This window comes from Bactrocera dorsalis, chromosome 2, assembly GCF_023373825.1.
Source record: "Bactrocera dorsalis isolate Fly_Bdor chromosome 2, ASM2337382v1, whole genome shotgun sequence".
In the NCBI taxonomy this organism is placed as follows: domain Eukaryota; kingdom Metazoa; phylum Arthropoda; class Insecta; order Diptera; family Tephritidae; genus Bactrocera; species Bactrocera dorsalis.
The window spans coordinates 69,717,624-69,736,826 of record NC_064304.1 but is presented as its reverse complement, the minus strand read 5'-3'; the positions used below and the strand labels follow the sequence as shown (position 1 = coordinate 69,736,826).

Below are 19,203 nucleotides of genomic sequence, written 5' to 3'. Positions count from 1 at the left end.
AAAACTACTTTTCATTGTGAACACTATTGCCACGCCCCTGGTGGTGATAGGGAAAAGGTTGAGGGCTTTTCTGAAAGCTCATTAAACTATCTAACTGGTGCAATGTATTGGGTCCACCTACGTTAGCCAGTTTAGGCGCTAGAGCGTTTACAAGGTTGAAACAAAAATTTGATTTTTTTTTAACTACTTTTCATTGTGAACACTATTGCCACGCCCCTGGTGGTGATAGAGAAGAGGTTGAGGGCTTTTCTGAAAGCTCATTAAACTATCTAACTGGTGCAATGTATTGGGTCCACCTACGTCAGCCAGTTTAGGCGCTAGAGCGTTTACAAGGTTGAAACAAAAATTTGATTTTTTTTAAACTACTTTTCATTGTGAACACTATTGCCACGCCCCTGGTGGTGATAGAGAAGAGGTTGAGGGCTTTTCTGAAAGCTCATTAAACTATCTAACTGGTGCAATGTATTGGGTCCACCTACGTCAGCCAATTTAGGCGCTAGAGCGTTTACAAAATTGAAACAAAAATTTTATTTTTTTTTGTAAACTACTTTTCATTGTGAACACTATTGCCACGCCCCTGGTGGTGATAGAGAAGTTGTTGAGGGCTTTTCTGAAAGCTCATTAAACTATCTAACTGGTGCAATGTATTGGGTCCACCTACGTCAGTCAATTTAGGCGCTAGAGCGTTTACAAGGTTGAAACAAAAATTTGATTTTTTTTAACTACTTTTCATTGTGAACACTATTGCCACGCCCCTGGTGGTGATAGGGAAGAGGTTGAGGGCTTTTCTGAAAGCTCGTTAAACTATCTAACTGGTGCAATGTATTGGGTCCACCTACGTCAGCCAATTTAGGCGCTAGAGCGTTTACAGAATTGAAACAAAAATTTTATTTTTTTTTGTAAACTACTTTTCATTGTGAACACTATTGCCACGCCCCTGGTGGTGATAGAGAAGTTGTTGAGGGCTTTTCTGAAAGCTCGTTAAACTATCTAACTGGTGCAATGTATTGGGTCCACCTACGTCAGCCAATTTAGGCGCTAGAGCGTTTACAAGGTGAAACAAAAATGTAATTTTTTTTAAACTACTTTTCATTGTGAACACTATTGCCACGCCCCTTGTGGTGATAGAGAAGTGGTTGAGGGCTTTTCTGAAAGCTCATTAAACTATCTAACTGGTGCAATGTATTGGGTCCACCTACGTCAGCCATTTTAGGCGCTAGAGCGTTTAACAGGTTGAAACAATAATGTAATTTTTTTTTAACTACTTTTCATTGTGAACACTATTGCCACGCCCCTGGTGGTGATAGGGAAGAGGTTGAGGGCTTTTCTGAAAGCTCATTAAACTATCTAACTGGTGCAATGTATTGGGTCCACCTACGTCAGCCAATTTAGGCGCTAGAGCGTTTACAAGGTTGAAACAAAAATTTGATTTTTTTTAAACTACTTTTCATTGTGAACACTATTGCCACGCCCCTGGTGGTGATAGAGAAGAGGTTGAGGGCTTTTCTGAATACTCATTAAACTATCTAACTACTGCAATGTGTTGGGTTCACCTACGTCAGCCAATTTAGGCGCTAGAGCGTTTACAAGGTTGAAACAAAAATTTGATTTTTTTTAAACTACTTTTCATTGTGAACACTATTGCCACGCCCCTGGTGGTGATAGGGAAGAGGTTGAGGGCTTTTCTGAAAGCTCATTAAACTATCTAACTGGTGCAATGTATTGGGTCCACCTACGTCAGCCATTTTAGGCGCTAGAGCGTTTAACAGGTTGAAACAATAATGTAATTTTTTTTAAAACTACTTTTCATTGTGAACACTATTGCCACGCCCCTGGTGGTGATAGAGAAGTGGTTGAGGGCTTTTCTGAAAGCTCATTAAACTATCTAACTGGTGCAATGTATTGGGTCCACCTACGTCAGCCAGTTTGGGCGCTAGAGCGTTTACAAGGTTGAAACAAAAATTTGATTTTTTTTAAAACTACTTTTCATTGTGAACACTATTGCCACGCCCCTGGTGGTGATAGAGAAGTGGTTGAGGGCTTTTCTGAAAGCTCATTAAACTATCTAACTGGTGCAATGTATTGGGTCCACCTACGTCAGCCAATTAAGGCGCTAGAGCGTTTACAAGGTTGAAACAAAAATTTGATTTTTTTTAAACTACTTTTCATTGTGAACACTATTGCCACGCCCCTGGTGGTGATAGAGAAGAGGTTGAGGGCTTTCCTGAAAGCCCATAAAACTTTCTAGCTGGTGCAATGTGTTGGGTCCACCTACGTCAGCCATTTTAGGCGCTAGAGCGTTTACAATGTTGAAACAAAAATTTGATTTTTTTTTAAACTACTTTTCATTGTGAACACTATTGCCACGCCCCTGGTGGTGATAGAGAAGTGGTTGAGGGCTTTTCGGAAAGCTCGTTAAACGGTCTAACTGGTGCAATGTATTGGGTCCACCTATGTCAGCCATTTTAGGCGCTAGAGCGTTTAACAGGTTGAGACAAAAATTTGATTTTTTTAAAACTACTTTTCATTGTGAACAAAATTGCCACGCCCCTGGTGGTGATAGAGAAGTGGTTGAAGGCTTTTCTGAAAGCTCGTTAAACTATCTAACTGGTGCAGTGTATTGGGTCCAGCTACGTCAGCCAGTTTAGGCGCTAGAGCGTTTACAAGGTTGAAACAAAAATTTGATTTTTTTAAACTACTTTTCATTGTGAACACTATTGCCACGCCCCTGGTGGTGATAGAGAAGTGGTTGAGGGCTTTTCTGAAAGCTCATTAAACTATCTAACTGGTGCAATGTATTGGGTCCACCTACGTCAGCCATTTTAGGCGCTAGAGCGTTTAACAGGTTGAAACAATAATGTAATTTTTTTTAAAACTACTTTTCATTGTGAACACTATTGCCACGCCCCTAGTGGTGATAGGGAAAAGATTGAGGGCTTTTCTGAAAGCTCGTGCAATGTATTGGGTCTACCTACGTCAGCCAGTTTGGGCGCTAGAGCGTTTACAAGGTTGAAACAAAAATTTGATTTCTTTTAAACTACTTTACATTGTGAACACTATTGCCACGCCCCTGGTGGTGACAGAGAAGAGGTTGAGGGCTTTTCTGAAAGCTCATTAAACTATCTAACTGATGCAATGTATTGGGTCCACCTACGTCAGCCAGTTTAGGCGCTAGAGCGTTTACAAGGTTGAAACAAAAATTTGATTTTTTTTAAACTACTTTTCATTGTGAACACTATTGCCACGCCCCTGGTGGTGATAGGGAAGAGGTTGAGGGCTTTTCTGAAAGCTCATTAAACTATCTAACTGGTGCAATGTATTGGGTCCACCTACGTCAGCCAATTTAGGCGCTAGAGCGTTTACAAGGTTGAAACAAAAATTTGATTTTTTTTTAAACTACTTTTCATTGTGAACACTATTGCCACGCCCCTGGTGGTGATAGAGAAGTGGTTGAGGGCTTTTCTGAAAGCTCGTTAAACTATCTAACTGGTGCAATGTATTGGGTCCACCTACGTCAGCCAGTTTAGGCGCTAGAGCGTTTACAAGGTTGAAACAAAAATTTGATTTTTTTTAAACTACTTTTCATTGTGAACACTATTGCCACGCCCCTGGTGGTGATAGAGAAGTGGTTGAGGGCTTTTCTGAAAGCTCATTAAACTATCTAACTGGTGCAATGTATTGGGTCCACCTACGTCAGCCATTTTAGGCGCTAGAGCGTTTACAAGGTTGAATTAAAAATGTAATTTTTTTTAAAACTACTTTTCATTGTGAACACTATTGCCACGCCCCTGGTGGTGATAGGGAAGAGGTTGAGGGCTTTTCTGAAAGCTCATTAAACTATCTAACTGGTGCAATGTATTGGGTCCACCTACGTCAGCCAGTTTAGGCGCTAGAGCGTTTACAAGGTTGAAACAAAAATTTGATTTTTTTTAATCTACTTTTCATTGTGAACACTATTGCCACGCCCCTGGTGGTGATAGAGAAGAGGTTGAGGGCTTTTCTGAAAGCTCATTAAACTATCTAACTGGTGCAATGTATTGGGTCCACCTACGTCAGCCAATTTAGGCGCTAGAGCGTTTACAAGGTTGAAACAAAAATTTGATTTTTTTTAAACTACTTTTCATTGTGAACACTATTGCCACGCCCCTGGTGGTGATAGGGAAGAGGTTGAGGGCTTTTCTGAAAGCTCGTTAAACTATCTAACTGGTGCAATGTATTGGGTCCACCTACGTCAGCCAGTTTAGGCGCTAGAGCGTTTACAAGGTTGAAACAAAAATGTAATTTTTTTTAAAACTACTTTTCATTGTGAACACTATTGCCACGCCCCTGGTGGTGATAGAGAAGTGGTTGAGGGCTTTTCTGAAAGCTCATTAAACTATCTAACTGGTGCAATGTATTGGGTCCACCTACGTCAGCCATTTTAGGCGCTAGAGCGTTTAACAGGTTGAAACAAAAATGCAATTTTTTTTTAAACTACTTTTCATTGTGAACACTATTGCCACGCCCCTGGTGGTGATAGAGAAAAGGTTGAGGGCTTTTCTGAAAGCTCATTAAACTATCTAACTGGTGCATTGTATTGGGTTCACCTACGTTAGCCAGTTTAGGCGCTAGAGCGTTTACAAGGTTGAAACAAAAATTTGATTTCTTTTAAACTACTTTACATTGTGAACACTATTGCCACGCCTCTGGTGGTGACAGAGAAGTGGCTGAGGGCTTTTCTGAATACTCATTAAACTATCTAACTACTACAATGTGTTGGGTCCACCTACGTCAGCCGTTTTAGGCGCTAGAGCGTTTAACAGGTTGAAACAAAAATGTGATTTTTTTAAAACTACTTTGCCACGCCCCTGGTGGTGATAGAGAAGAGGTTGAGGGCTTTTCTGAAAGCTCATTAAACTATCTAACTGATGCAACGTATTGGGTCCACCTTCGTCAGCCAATTTAGGCGCTAGAGCGTTTACAAGGTTGAAACAAAAATGTGATTTTTGTTAAAACTACTTTTTATTTTGAACACTATTGCCACGCCCCTGGTGGTGATAGAGAAGAGGTTGAGGGCTTTTCTGAAAGCTCATTAAACTATCTAACTGGTGCAATGTATTGGGTCCACCTACGTTAGCCAATTTAGGCGCTAGAGCGTTTACAAGGTTGAAACAAAAATGTGATTTTTTTTTAAACTACTTTTCATTGTGAACACTATTGCCACGCCCCTGGTGGTGATAGAGAAGTGGTTGAGGGCTTTTCTGAAAGCTCATTAAACTATCTAACTGGTGCAATGTATTGGGTCCACCTACGTCAGCCATTTTAGGCGCTAGAGCGTTTACAAGGTTGAAACAAAAATTTGATTTTTTTTTTAAACTACTTTTCATTGTGAACACTATTGCCACGCCCCTGGTGGTGATAGAGAAGAGGTTGAGGGCTTTTCTGAAAGCTCATTACACTATCTAATTGGTGCAATGTATTGGGTTCTCCTACGTCAGCCAGTTTAGGCGCTAGAGCGTTTACAAGGTTGAAACAAAAATTTGATTTTTTTAATCTACTTCCCATTGTTAACACTATTGCCACGCCCCTGGTGGTGATAGAGAAGTGGTTGAGGGCTTTTCTGAAAGCTCATTAAAATATCTAACTGTTGAAATCTATTGTGTCCAACTACGTAAGACCATTTAGGCGCTAGAGCGGTTACAAGGTTGAAACAAAAATGTGATTTTTTTTAAACTACTTTTCATTGTGAACACTATTGCCACGCCCCTGGTGGTGATAGAGAAGAGGTTGAGGGCTTTTCTGAAAGCTCATTAAACTATCTAACTGGTGCAATGTATTGGGTCCACCTACGTCAGCCAGTTTAGGCGCTAGAGCGTTTACAAGGTTGAAACAAAAATTTGATTTTTTTAAACTACTTTTCATTGTGAACACTATTGCCACGCCCCTGGTGGTGATAGAGAAGAGGTTGAGGGCTTTTCTGAAAGCTCGTTAAACTATCTAACTGGTGCAATGTATTGGGTCCACCTACGTCAGCCAGTTTAGGCGCTAGAGCGTTTACAAGGTTGAAACAAAAATTTGTTTTTTTTTAACTACTTTTCATTGTGAACACTATTGCCACGCCCCTGGTGGTGATAGAGAAGAGGTTGAGGGCTTTTCTGAAAGCTCATCGAGCTATCTAACTGGTGCAATGTATTGGGTCCACCTACGTCAGCCAGTTTAGGCGCTAGAGCGTTTAACAGGTTGAAACAAAAATGTAATTTTTTTTAAAACTACTTTTCATTGTGAACACTATTGCCACGCCCCTGGTGGTGATAGAGAAGAGGTTGAGGGCTTTTCTGAAAGCTCATTAAACTATCTAACTGGTGCAATGTATTGGGTCCACCTACGTTAGCCAGTTTAGGCGCTAGAGCGTTTACAAGGTTGAAACAAAAATGTGATTTTTTTTTAACTACTTTTCATTGTGAACACTATTGCCACGCCCCTGGTGGTGATAGAGAAGAGGTTGAGGGCTTTTCTGAAAGCTCATTAAACTATCTAACTGGTGCAATGTATTGGGTCCACCTACGTCAGCCATTTTAGGCGCTAGAGCGTTTAACAGGTTGAAACAAAAATGTGATTTTTGTTAAAACTACTTTTTATTATGAACACCATTGCCACGCCCCTGGTGGTGATAGAGAAAAGGTTGAGGGCTTTTCTGAAAGCTCATTAAACTATCTAACTGGTGCATTGTATTGGGTTCACCTACGTTAGCCGGTTTAGGCGCTAGAGCGTTTACAAGGTTGAAACAAAAATGTGACTTTTTTGTAAACTACTGTTTATTATGAACACTATTGCCACGCCCCTGGTGGTGATAGAGAAGAGGTTGAGGGCTTTTCTGAAAGCTCATTAAACTATCTAACTGGTGCAATGTATTGGGTCCACCTACGTTAGCCAGTTTAGGCGCTAGAGCGTTTACAAGGTTGAAACAAAAATGTGATTGTTTTTAAAACTACTTTTTATTATGAACACTATTGCCACGCCCCTGGTGGTGATAGAGAAGAGGTTGAGGGCTTTTCTGAAAGCTCATTAAACTATCTAACTGGTGCATTGTATTGGGTCCACCTATGTCGGCCAATTTAGACGCTAGAGCGTTAAAAAGTTGAAACAAAAATGTGATTTTTTTTAAAACTACTTTTCCTTGTGAACACTTCTGCCACGCCCCTCGTGGTGATAGGGAAGAGGTTGAGGGCTTTTCTAAAAGCTCATAAAACTTTCTAGCTGGTGCAATGTGTTGGGTCCACCTACGTCAGCCATTTTAGGCGCTAGAGCGTTTACAATGTTGAAACAAAAATTTGATTTTTTTTAAACTACTTTTCATTGTGAACACTATTGCCACGCCCCTGGTGGTGATAGAGAAGAGGTTGAGGGCTTTTCTGAAAGCTCATTAAACTATCTAACTGGTGCAATGTATTGGGTTCACCTACGTTAGCCAGTTTAGGCGCTAGAGCGTTTACAAGGTTGAAACAAAAATGTAATTTTTTAAAACTACTTTTCATTGTGAACACTATTGCCACGCCCCTGGTGGTGATAGAGAAGTGGTTGAGGGCTTTTCGGAAAGCTCGTTAAACTGTCTAACTGGTGCAATGTATTGGGTCCACCTATGTCAGCCAATTTAGGCGCTAGAGCGTTTAACAGGTGAAACAAAAATGTAATTTTTTTTAAAACTACCTTTCATTGTGAACACTATTGCCACGCCCCTGGTGGTGATAGAGAAGTGGTTGAGGGCTTTTCTGAAAGCTCGTTAAACTATCTAACTGGTGCAATGTATTGGGTCCACCTACGTCAGCCAGTTTAGGCGCTAGAGCGTTTACAATGTTGAAACAAAAATTTGATTTTTTTTAAACTACTTTTCATTGTGAACACTATTGCCACGCCCCTGGTGGTGATAGAGAAGAGGTTGAGGGCTTTTCTGAAAGCTCATTAAACTATCTAACTGGTGCAATGTATTGGGTTCACCTACGTTAGCCAGTTTAGGCGCTAGAGCGTTTACAAGGTTGAAACAAAAATGTGATTTTTTTAACTACTTTTCATTGTGAACACTATTGCCACGCCCCTGGTGGTGATAGAGAAGAGGTTGAGGGCTTTTCTGAAAGCTCATTAAACTATCTAACTGGTGCAATGTATTGGGTCCACCTTCGTCAGCCAATTTAGGCGCTAGAGCGTTTACAAGGTTGAAACAAAAATGTGATTTTTTTTAAAACTACTTTTCATTGTGAACACTATTGCCACGCCCCTGGTGGTGATAGAGAAGTGGTTGAGGGTTTTTTTGAAAGCTCATTAAACTATCTAACTGGTGCAGTTTATTTGGTTCACTTACGTCAGCCAATTTAGGCGCTAGAGCGTTTACAAAGTTGAAACAAAAATGTGATTGTTTTTTAAACTACTTTTTATTATGAACACTATTGCCACGCCCCTGGTGGTGATAGAGAAGAGGTTGAGGGCTTTTCTGAAAGCTCGTTAAACTATCTAACTGGTGCAGTTTATTTGGTTCACTTACGTCAGCCAATTTAGGCGCTAGAGCGTTTACAAAGTTGAAACAAAAATGTGATTTTTCTTAAAATCCTACTTTTCATTGTAAACACTATTGCCACGCCCCTGGTGGTGATAGAGAAGAGGTTGAGGGCTTTTCTGAAAGCTCATTGAACTATCTAACTGGTGCAATGTATTGGGTCCACATACGTCAGCCAATTTAGGCGCTAGAGCGTTTACAAGGTTGAAACAAAAATGTGATTGTTTTTTAAACTACTTTTTATTATGAACACTATTGCCACGCCCCTGGTGGTGATAGAGAAGAGGTTGAGGGCTTTTCTGAAAGCTCATTAAACTATCTAACTGGTGCAATGTATTGGGTCCACCTACGTTAGCCAGTTTAGGCGCTAGAGCGTTTACAAGGTTGAAACAAAAATGTGATTGTTTTTAAAACTACTTTTTATTATGAACACTATTGCCACGCCCCTGGTGGTGATAGAGAAGAGGTTGAGGGCTTTTCTGAAAGCTCATTAAACTATCTAACTGGTGCAATGTATTGGGTCCACCTACGTCAGCTAATTTAGGCGCTAGAGCGTTTACAAAGTTTGGGCGCTAGAGCGTTTGGTTGAAACAAAAATTTGATTTTTTTTAAACTACTTTTCATTGTGAACACTATTGCCACGCCCCTGGTGGTGATAGAGAAGAGGTTGAGGGCTTTTCTGAAAGCTCATTAAACTATCTAACTGGTGCAATGTATTGGGTCCACCTACGTTAGCCAGTTTAGGCGCTAGAGCGTTTACAAGGTTGAAACAAAAATGTGATTTTTGTTAAAACTACTTTTCATTGTGAACACTATTGCCACGCCCCTGGTGGTGATAGAGAAGAGGTTGAGGGCTTTTCTGAAAGCTCATTAAACTATCTAACTGGTGCAATGTATTGGGTCCACCTACGTTAGCCAGTTTAGGCGCTAGAGCGTTTACAAGGTTGAAACAAAAATGTGATTTTTTTTAAACTACTTTTCATTGTGAACACTATTGCCACGCCCCTGGTGGTGATAGAGAAGTGGTTGAGGGCTTTTCGGTGCAATGTATTGGGTCCACCTATGTCAGCCAATTTAGGCGCTAGAGCGTTTAACAGGTGAAACAAAAATGTAATTTTTTTTAAAACTACCTTTCATTGTGAACACTATTGCCACGCCCCTGGTGGTGATAGAGAAGTGGTTGAGGGCTTTTCTGAAAGCTCATTAAACTATCTAACTGGTGCAATGTACTGGGTCCACCTACGTCAGCTAATTTAGGCGCTAGAGCGTTTACAAGGTTGAAACAAAAATTTGATTTTTTTAAACTACTTTTCATTGTGAACACTATTGCCACGCCCCTGGTGGTGATAGAGAAGAGGTTGAGGGCTTTTCTGAAAGCTCATTAAACTATCTAACTGGTGCAATGTATTGGGTCCACATACGTCAGCCAATTTAGGCGCTAGAGCGTTTACAAGGTTGAAACAAAAATTTGATTTTTTTTAACTACTTTTCTTTGTAAACACAATTGGCACGCCCCTGGTGGTGATAGAGAAGAGGTTGAGGGCTTTTCTGAAAGCTCATTAAACTATCTAACTGGTGCAGTTTATTTGGTCCACCTACGTCGGCCAATTTGGGTGATAGAGCGTTTACAAAGTTGAAACCAAAATGTTATTTTTGTCAAAAAACTACTTTCCATTGTAAACACAATTGGCACGCCCCTGATTGTGATAGGGAAGAGGTTGAGGACTTTTCTGAAAGCTCATTGAACTATCTAACTGGTGCAATGTATTGGGTCCACCTACGTCAGCCAATTTAGGCACTAGAGCGTTGACAAGTTTGAAAATAAATGTGATTTTTCTCAAAATCCTACTTTTCTTTGTAAAGACAATTGCCACGCCCCTGGTGGTGATAGAGAAGAGGTTGAGGGCTTTTCGGAAAGCTAATTGAACTATCTAACTGGTGCAATGTATTGGGTTCACCTACGTCGTCCAATTTAGGCGCTAGAGCGTTTACAAGGTTGAAACAAAAATGTGATTTTTGTTAAAACTACTTTTTATTGTGAACACTATTGCCACGCCCCTGGTGGTGATAGAGAAGAGGTTGAGGGCTTTTCTGAAAGCTCATTAAACTATCTAACTGGTGCAATGTATTGGGTCCACCTACGTCAGCCAATTTAGGCGCTAGAGCGTTTACAAGGTTGAAACAAAAATGTGATTTTTCTCAAAATCCTACTTTTCCTTGTAAACACAATTGCCACGCCCCTGGTGGTGATAGAGAAGAGGTTGAGGGCTTTTCTGAAAGCTCATTAAACTATCTAACTGGTGCAATGTTTTGGGTCCACCTACGTCAGCCAATTTAGGCGCTAGAGCGTTTACAAGGTTGAAACAAAAATGTGATTTTTTTTAACTACTTTTCATTGTGAACACTATTGCCACGCCCCTGGTGGTGATAGAGAAGAGGTTGAGGGCTTTTCTGAAAGCTCGTTCAACTATCTAACTGGTGCAATGTATTGGGTCCACCTACGTCAGCCAATTTAGGCGCTAGAGTGTTTACAAGGTTGAAACAAAAATTTGATTTTTTTTAAACTACTTTTCATTGTAAACACTATGGCCACGCCCCTTGTGGTGATAGGGAAGAGGTTGAGGGCTTTTCTGAAAGCTCGTTAAACTATCTAACTGGTGCAATGTATTGGGTTCACCTACGTCAGCCAATTTAGGCGCTAGAGCGTTTACAAGGTTGAAACAAAAATTTTCATTGTGAACACTATTGCCACGCCCCTGGTGGTGATAGGGAAGAGGTTGAGGGCTTTTCTGAAAGCTCGTTGAACTATCTAACTGGTGCAATGTATTGGGTCCACCTACGTCAGCCAATTTAGGCGCTAGAGTGTTTACAAGGTTGAAACAAAAATTTGATTTTTTTTAAACTACTTTTCATTGTGAACACTATTGCCACGCCCCTTGTGGTGATAGGGAAGAGGTTGAGGGCTTTTCTGAAAGCTCATTAAACTATCTAACTGATGCAATGTATTGGGTCCACCTACGTCAGCCATTTTAGGCGCTAGAGCGTTTAGAAGGTTTAATCAAAATTTATTTTTTTTTTAAACTACTTTTCATTGTGAACACTATTGCCACGCCCCTGGTGGTGATAGAGAAGAGGTTGAGGGCTTTTCTGAAAGCTCATTAAACTATCTAACTGGTGCATTGTATTGGGTTCACCTACGTTAGCCAGTTTAGGCGCTAGAGCGTTTACAAGGTTGAAACAAAAATGTGATTTTTTTTTAATTTACTGTTTATTATGAACACTATTGCCACGCCCCTGGTGGTGATAGAGAAGAGTTTGAGGGCTTTTTTGAAAGCTCATTAAACTATCTAACTGGTGCAATGAATTGGGTCCACCTACGTTAGCCCATTTAGGCGCTAGAGCGTTTACAAGGTTGAAACAAAAATGTGATTTTTGTTAAAACTACTTTTTATTATGAACACCATTGCCACGCCCCTGGTGGTGATAGAGAAAAGGTTGAGGGCTTTTCTGAAAGCTCATTAAACTATCTAACTGGTGCATTGTATTGGGTTCACCTACGTTAGCCAGTTTAGGCGCTAGAGCGTTTACAAGGTTGAAACAAAAATGTGATTTTTGTTAAAACTACTTTTTATTATGAACACTATTGCCACGCCCCTGGTGGTGATAGAGAAGAGGTTGAGGGCTTTTCTGAAAGCTCATTAAACTATCTAACTGGTGCAATGAATTGGGTCCACCTTCGTCAGCCAATTTAGGCGCTAGAGCGTTTACAAGGTTGAAACAAAAATTTAATTTTTTTTTAAACTACTTTTCATTGTGAACACTATTGCCACGCCCCTGGTGGTGATAGGGAAGAGGTTGAGGGCTTTTCTGAAAGCTCATTAAACTATCTAACTGGTGCAATATATTGGGTCCACCTACGTCAATTTAGGCGCTAGAGCGTTTACAGGTTGAAACAAAATTTTTTTTTTTTTTAACTACTTTTCATTGTGAACACTATTGCCACGCCCCTGGTGGTGATAGAGAAGAGGTTGAGGGCTTTTCTGAAAGCTCATTAAACTATCTAACTGATGCAACGTATTGGGTCCACCTTCGTCAGCCAATTTAGGCGCTAGAGCGTTAAAAAGTTGAAACAAAAATGTGATTTTTTTTTAAACTACTTTTTATTATGAACACTATTGCCACGCCCCTGGTGGTGATAGAGAAGAGGTTGAGGGCTTTTCTGAAAGCTCATTAAACTATCTAACTGGTGCAATGTATTGGGTCCACCTACGTCGGCCAATTTAGGCGCTAGAGCGTTTACAAGGTTGAAACAAAAATGTGATTTTTTATAAACAACTTTACATTTTGAAAACTATTGCCACGCCCCTGGTGGTGATAGAGAAGAGGTTGAGGGCTTTTCTGAAAGCTCATTAAACTATCTAACTGGTGCAATGTATTGGGTCCACCTACGTCAGCCAATTTAGGCGCTAGAGCGTTTACAAGGTTGAAACAAAAATTTGATTTTTTTTAAACTACTTTTCATTGTGAACACTATTGCCACGCCCCTGGTGGTGATAGAGAAGAGGTTGAGGGCTTTTCTGAAAGCTCATTAAACTATCTAACTGGTGCAATGTATTGGGTCCACCTTCGTCAGCCAATTTAGGCGCTAGAGCGTTTACAAGGTTGAAACAAAAATGTGTTTTTTTTTAACCACTTTTCATTGTGAACACTATTGCCACGCCCCTGGTGGTGATAGAGAAGAGGTTGAGGGCTTTTCTGAAAGCTCATTAAACTATCTAACTGGTGCAATGTATTGGGTCCACCTACGTCTACCAATTTAGGCGCTAGAGCGTTTACAAGGTTGAAACAAAATGTGATTTTTTTTTTAACTACTTTTTATTATGAACACTATTGCCACGCCCCTGGTGGTGATAGAGAAGAGGTTGAGGGCTTTTCTGAAAGCTCATTAAACTATCTAACTGGTGCATTGTATTGGGTCCACCTTCGTCAGCCAATTTAGGCGCTAGAGCGTTTACAAGGTTGAAACAAAAATGTGATTTTTGTTAAAACTACTTTTTATTTTGAACACTATTGCCACGCCCCTGGGGGTGATAGAGAAGAGGTTGAGGGCTTTTCTGAAAGCTCATTAAACTATCTAACTGGTGCATTGTATTGGGTCCACCTTCGTCAGCCAATTTAGGCGCTAGAGCGTTTACAAGGTTGAAACAAAAATGTGATTTTTGTTAAAACTACTTTTTATTTTGAACACTATTGCCACGCCCCTGGGGGTGATAGAGAAGAGGTTGAGGGCTTTTCTGAAAGCTCATTAAACTATCTAACTGGTGCAATGTATTGGGTCCACCTACGTTAGCCAGTTTAGGCGCTAGAGCGTTTACAAGGTTGAAACAAAAATGTGATTTTTTTTGAACTACTTTTCATTGTGAACACTATTGCCACGCCCCTGGTGGTGATAGAGAAGAGGTTGAGGGCTTTTCTGAAAGCTCATTAAACTATCTAACTGGTGCAATGTATTGGGTCCACCTACGTCAGCCAATTTAGGCGCTAGAGCGTTTACAAGGTTGAAACAAAAATTTGATTTTTTTTAAACTACTTTTCATTGTGAACACTATTGCCACGCCCCTGGTGGTGATAGAGAAGAGGTTGAGGGCTTTTCTGAAAGCTCATTAAACTATCTAACTGGTGCATTGTATTGGGTCCACCTTCGTCAGCCAATTTAGGCGCTAGAGCGTTTACAAGGTTGAAACAAAAATGTGATTTTTGTTAAAACTACTTTTTATTTTGAACACTATTGCCACGCCCCTGGGGGTGATAGAGAAGAGGTTGAGGGCTTTTCTGAAAGCTCATTAAACTATCTAACTGGTGCAATGTATTGGGTTCACCTACGTCGACCAATTTAGGCGCTAGAGCGTTTACAAGGTTGAAACAAAAATGTGATTTTTCTTAAAATCCTACTTTTCGTTGTAAACACTATTGCCACGCCCCTGGGGGTGATAGAGAAGAGGTTGAGGGCTTTTCTGAAAGCTCATTAAACTATCTAACTGGTGCAATGTATTGGGTCCACCTTCGTCAGCCAATTTAGGCGCTAGAGCGTTTACAAGGTTGAAACAAAAATGTGATTTTTGTTAAAACTACTTTTTATTATAAACACTATTGCCACGCCCCTGGGGGTGATAGAGAAGAGGTTGAGGGCTTTTCTGAAAGCTCATTAAACTATCTAACTGGTGCAATGTATTGGGTCCACCTACGTCAGCCAATTTAGGCACTAGAGCGTTTACACAATTAAAAAAAAATGTGATTTTTTTTAAACTCCTTTTCATTGTAAACACTATTGCCACGCCCCTGGTGGTGACAGAGAGGAGGTTGAGGGCTTCTCTGAAAGCTCATTAAACTATCTAACTGGTGCAGTTTATTTGGTTCACTTACGTCAGCCAATTTAGGCGCTAGAGCGATTACAAAGTTGAAAAAAAAATGCGATTTTTTTTTAACTCCTTTTCATTGTAAACACTATTGCCACGCCCTGGTGGTGATAGAGAAGAGGTTGAGGGCTTTTCTGAAAGCTCATTAAACTATCTAACTGGTGCAATGTATTGGGTCCACCTACGTCAGCCAATTTAGGCACTAGAGCGTTTACACAATTAAAAAAAAATGTGATTTTTTTTAAACTCCTTTTCATTGTAAACACTATTGCCACGCCCCTGGTGGTGATAGAGAAGAGGTTGAGGGCTTTTCTGAAAGCCCATTTAACTATCTAACTGGTGCAATGTATTGGGTCCACCTACGTCAGCCAATTTAGGCGCTAGAGCGTTTACAAGGTTGAAACAAAAATTTGATTTTTTTTAAAACTACTTTTCATTGTGAACACTATTGCCACGCCCCTGGTGGTGATAGAGAAGAGGTTGAGGGCTTTTCTGAAAGCTCATTAAACTATCTAACTGGTGCAATGTATTGGGTCCACCTACGTCAGCCAATTTAGGCGCTAGAGCGTTTACAAGGTTGAAACAAAAATGTGATTTTTTTTTTAAACTACTTTTCATTGTGAACACTATTGCCACGCCCCTGGTGGTGATAGAGAAGAGGTTGAGGGCTTTTCTGAAAGCTCGTTAAACTATCTAACTGGTGCAATGTATTGGGTCCACCTACGTCAGCCAATTTAGGCGCTAGAGCGTTTACAAGGTTGAAACAAAAATTTGATTTTTTTTAACCACTTTTCATTGTGAACACTATTGCCACGCCCCTGGTGGTGATAGAGAAGAGGTTGAGGGCTTTTGTGAAAGCTCATTGAACTATCTAACTGGTGCAATGTATTGGGTCCATCTACGTCATCCAATCCAGGCACTAGAGCGTTTACAAGGTTGAAACGAAAATGTGATTTTTCTCAAAATCCTACTTTTCTTTGTAAACACAATTGGCACGCCCCTGGTGGTGATAGAGAAGAGGTTGAGGACTTTTCTGAAAGCTCATTGAACTATCTAACTGGTGCAATGTATTGGGTCCACCTACGTCAGCCAATTTAGGCACTAGAGCGTTTACACAGTTGAAAAAAAAATGCGATTTTTTTTTAACTCCTTTTCATTGTAAACACTATTGCCACGCCCCTGGTTGTGATGGAGAGGAGGTTGAGGGCTTCTCTGAAAGCTCATTAAACTATCTAACTGGTGCAATGTATTGGGTCCACATACGTCAGCCAATTTAGGCGCTAGAGCGTTTACAAGGTTGAAACAAAAATGTGATTTTTCTCAAAATCCTACTTTTCGTTTTAAACACTATTGCCACGCCCCTGGTGGTGATAGAGAAGAGGTTGAGGGCTTTTCTGAAAGCTCATTAAACTATCTAACTGGTGCATTGTATTGGGTCCACCTATGTCGGCCAATTTAGCCGCTAGAGCGTTTACAAGGTTGAAACAAAAATGTGATTTTTGTTAAAACTACTTTTTATTTTGAACACTATTGCCACGCCCCTGGGGGTGATAGAGAAGAGGTTGAGGGCTTTTTTGAAAGCTCATTAAACTATCTAACTGGTGCAATGTATTGGGTCCACCTATGTCGGCCAATTTAGGCGCTAGAGCGTTTACAAGTTTGAAACAAAAATGTGATTTTTTTTAACTACTTTTCATTGTGAACACTATTGCCACGCCCCTGGTGGTGATAGAGAAGAGGTTGAGGGCTTTTCTGAAAGCTCATTAAACTATCTAACTGGTGCAATGTATTGGGTCCACCTACGTTAGCCAGTTTAGGCGCTAGAGCGTTTACAAGGTTGAAACGAAAATGTGATTTTTCTCAAAATCCTACTTTTCTTTGTAAACACAATTGGCACGCCCCTGGTGGTGATAGAGAAGAGGTTGAGGGCTTTTCGGAAAGCTCATTAAACTATCTAACTGGTGCAATGTATTGGGTCCACCTACGTCAGCCAATTTAGGCGCTAGAGCGTTTACAAGGTTGAAACAAAAATGTGATTTTTTTTAAACTCCTTTTCATTGTGAACACTATTGCCACGCCCCTGGTGGTGATAGAGAAGTGGTTGAGGGCTTTTCTGAATGCTCATAAAACTATCTAACTGGTGCAATGTATTGGGTCGACCTACGTCAGCCAGTTTAGGCGCTAGAGCGTTTACAAAGTTGAAACAAAAACTTGATTTTTTTTAAACTACTTTTCATTGTGAACACTATTGCCACGATCCTGGTGGTGATAGAGAAGATGTTGAGGGATTTTCTGAAAGCTCGTTAAACTATCTAACTGGTGCAATGTATTGGGTCCACCTACGTCAGCTAATTTAGGCGCTAGAACGTTTACAAGGTTGAAACAAAAATATGATTTTTTTAAACTACTTTTCATTGTGAACACTATTGCCACGCCCCTTGTGGTGATAGGGAAGAGGTTGAGGGCTTTTCTGAAAGCTCATTAAACTATCTAACTGGTGCAATGTATTGGGTCCACCTACGTCAGCCAATTTAGGCGCTAGAGCGTTTACAAGGTTGAAACAAAAATTTGATTTTTTTTAACTACTTTTCATTGTGAACACTATTGCCACGCCCCTGGTGGTGATAGAGAAGAGGTTGAGGGCTTTTCTGAAAGCTCATTAAACTATCTAACTGGTGCAATGTATTGGGTCCACCTACGTCAGCCAATTTAGGCGCTAGAGCGTTTACAAGGTTGAAACAAAAATTTGATTTTTTTAACTACTTTTCATTGTGAACACTATTGCCACGCCCCTGGTGGTGATAGAGAAGAGGTTGAGGGCTTTTCTGAATACTCATTAAACTATCTAACTGGTGCAATGTATTGGGTCCACCTACGTCAGCCATTTTAGGCGCTAGAGCGTTTAACAGGTTGAAACAAAAATGGAATTTTTTTTTAAAACTACTTTTCATTGTGAACACTATTGCCACGCCCCTGGTGGTGATAGAGAAAAGGTTGAGGGCTTTTCTGAAAGCTCATTAAACTATCTAACTGGTGCATTGTATTGGGTTCACCTACGTTAGCCAGTTTAGGCGCTAGAGCGTTTACAAGGTTGAAACAAAAATTTGATTTTTTTTAAACTACTTTTCATTGTGAACACTATTGCCACGCCCCTGGTGGTGATAGGGAAGAGGTTGAGGGCTTTTCTGAAAGCTCATTAAACTATCTAACTGATGCAATGTATTAAGTCCACCCACGTGAGCCAGTTAAGGCGCTAGAGCGTTTACAAGGTGAAACAAAAATGTAATTTTTTTTAAAACTACTTTTCATTGTGAACACTATTGCCACGCCCCTGGTGGTGATAGAGAAGAGGTTGAGGGCTTTTCTGAATACTCATTAAACCATCTAACTTATGGAATGTATTAAGTCCACCCACGTGAGCCAGTTTAGGCGCTGGAGCGTTCACAAGGTTGGAACAAAAATTTGATTTTTTTTTAACTACTTTTCATTGTGAACACTATTGCCACGCCCCTGGTGGTGATAGGGAAGAGGTTGAGGGCTTTTCTGAAAGCTCATTAAACTATCTAACTGGTGCAATGTATTGGGTCCACCTACGTCAGCCAATTTAGGCGCTAGAGCGTTTACAAGGTTGAAACAAAAATGTTATTGTTTTTTAAACTACTTTTCATTATGAACACTATTGCCACGCCCCTGGTGGTGATAGAGAAGAGGTTGAGGGCTTTTCTGAAAGCTCATTAAACTATCTAACTGGTGCAATGTATTGGGTCCACCTACGTCAGCCATTTTAGGCGCTAGAGCGTTTACAAGGTTGAAACAAAAATTTGATTTTTTTAAACTACTTTTCATTGTGAACACTATTGCCACGCCCCTGGTGGTGATAGAGAAGAGGTTGAGGGCTTTTCTGAAAGCTCATTAAACTATCTAACTGGTGCAATGTATTGGGTCCACCTACGTTAGCCAGTTTAGGCGCTAGAGCGTTTACAAGGTTGAAACAAAAATGTGATTTTTTTTAAACTACTTTTTATTATGAACACTATTGCCACGCCCCTGGTGGTGATAGAGAAGAGGTTGAGGGCTTTTCTGAAAGCTCGTTAAACTATCTAACTGGTGCAATGTATTGGGTCCACCTACGTTAGCCAGTTTAGGCGCTAGAGCGTTTACAAGGTTGAAACAAAAATGTGATTTTTTTTAAAACTACTTTTCATTGTGAACACTATTGCCACGCCCCTGGTGGTGATAGGGAAAAGATTGAGGGCATTT

At 40.4% G+C, this 19,203-nt stretch overlaps 1 long non-coding RNA gene across 19 annotated transcripts in view; it reads left to right on the top strand.

Moving 5' to 3' along the window:
* LOC125776778 (uncharacterized) overlaps positions 1–19,203 on the top strand; it is an 86,004-nt gene that overhangs the window by 59,421 nt on the left and 7,380 nt on the right. For 5 of the 19 annotated variants that reach the window (XR_007421928.1, XR_007421936.1, XR_007421921.1 and 2 more), the window contains 2 exons: positions 7,021–7,116; positions 11,759–12,118. This is a non-coding gene — a long non-coding RNA (uncharacterized LOC125776778). The other 14 variants (XR_007421935.1, XR_007421926.1, XR_007421925.1 and 11 more) reach the window with 13 other exon arrangements.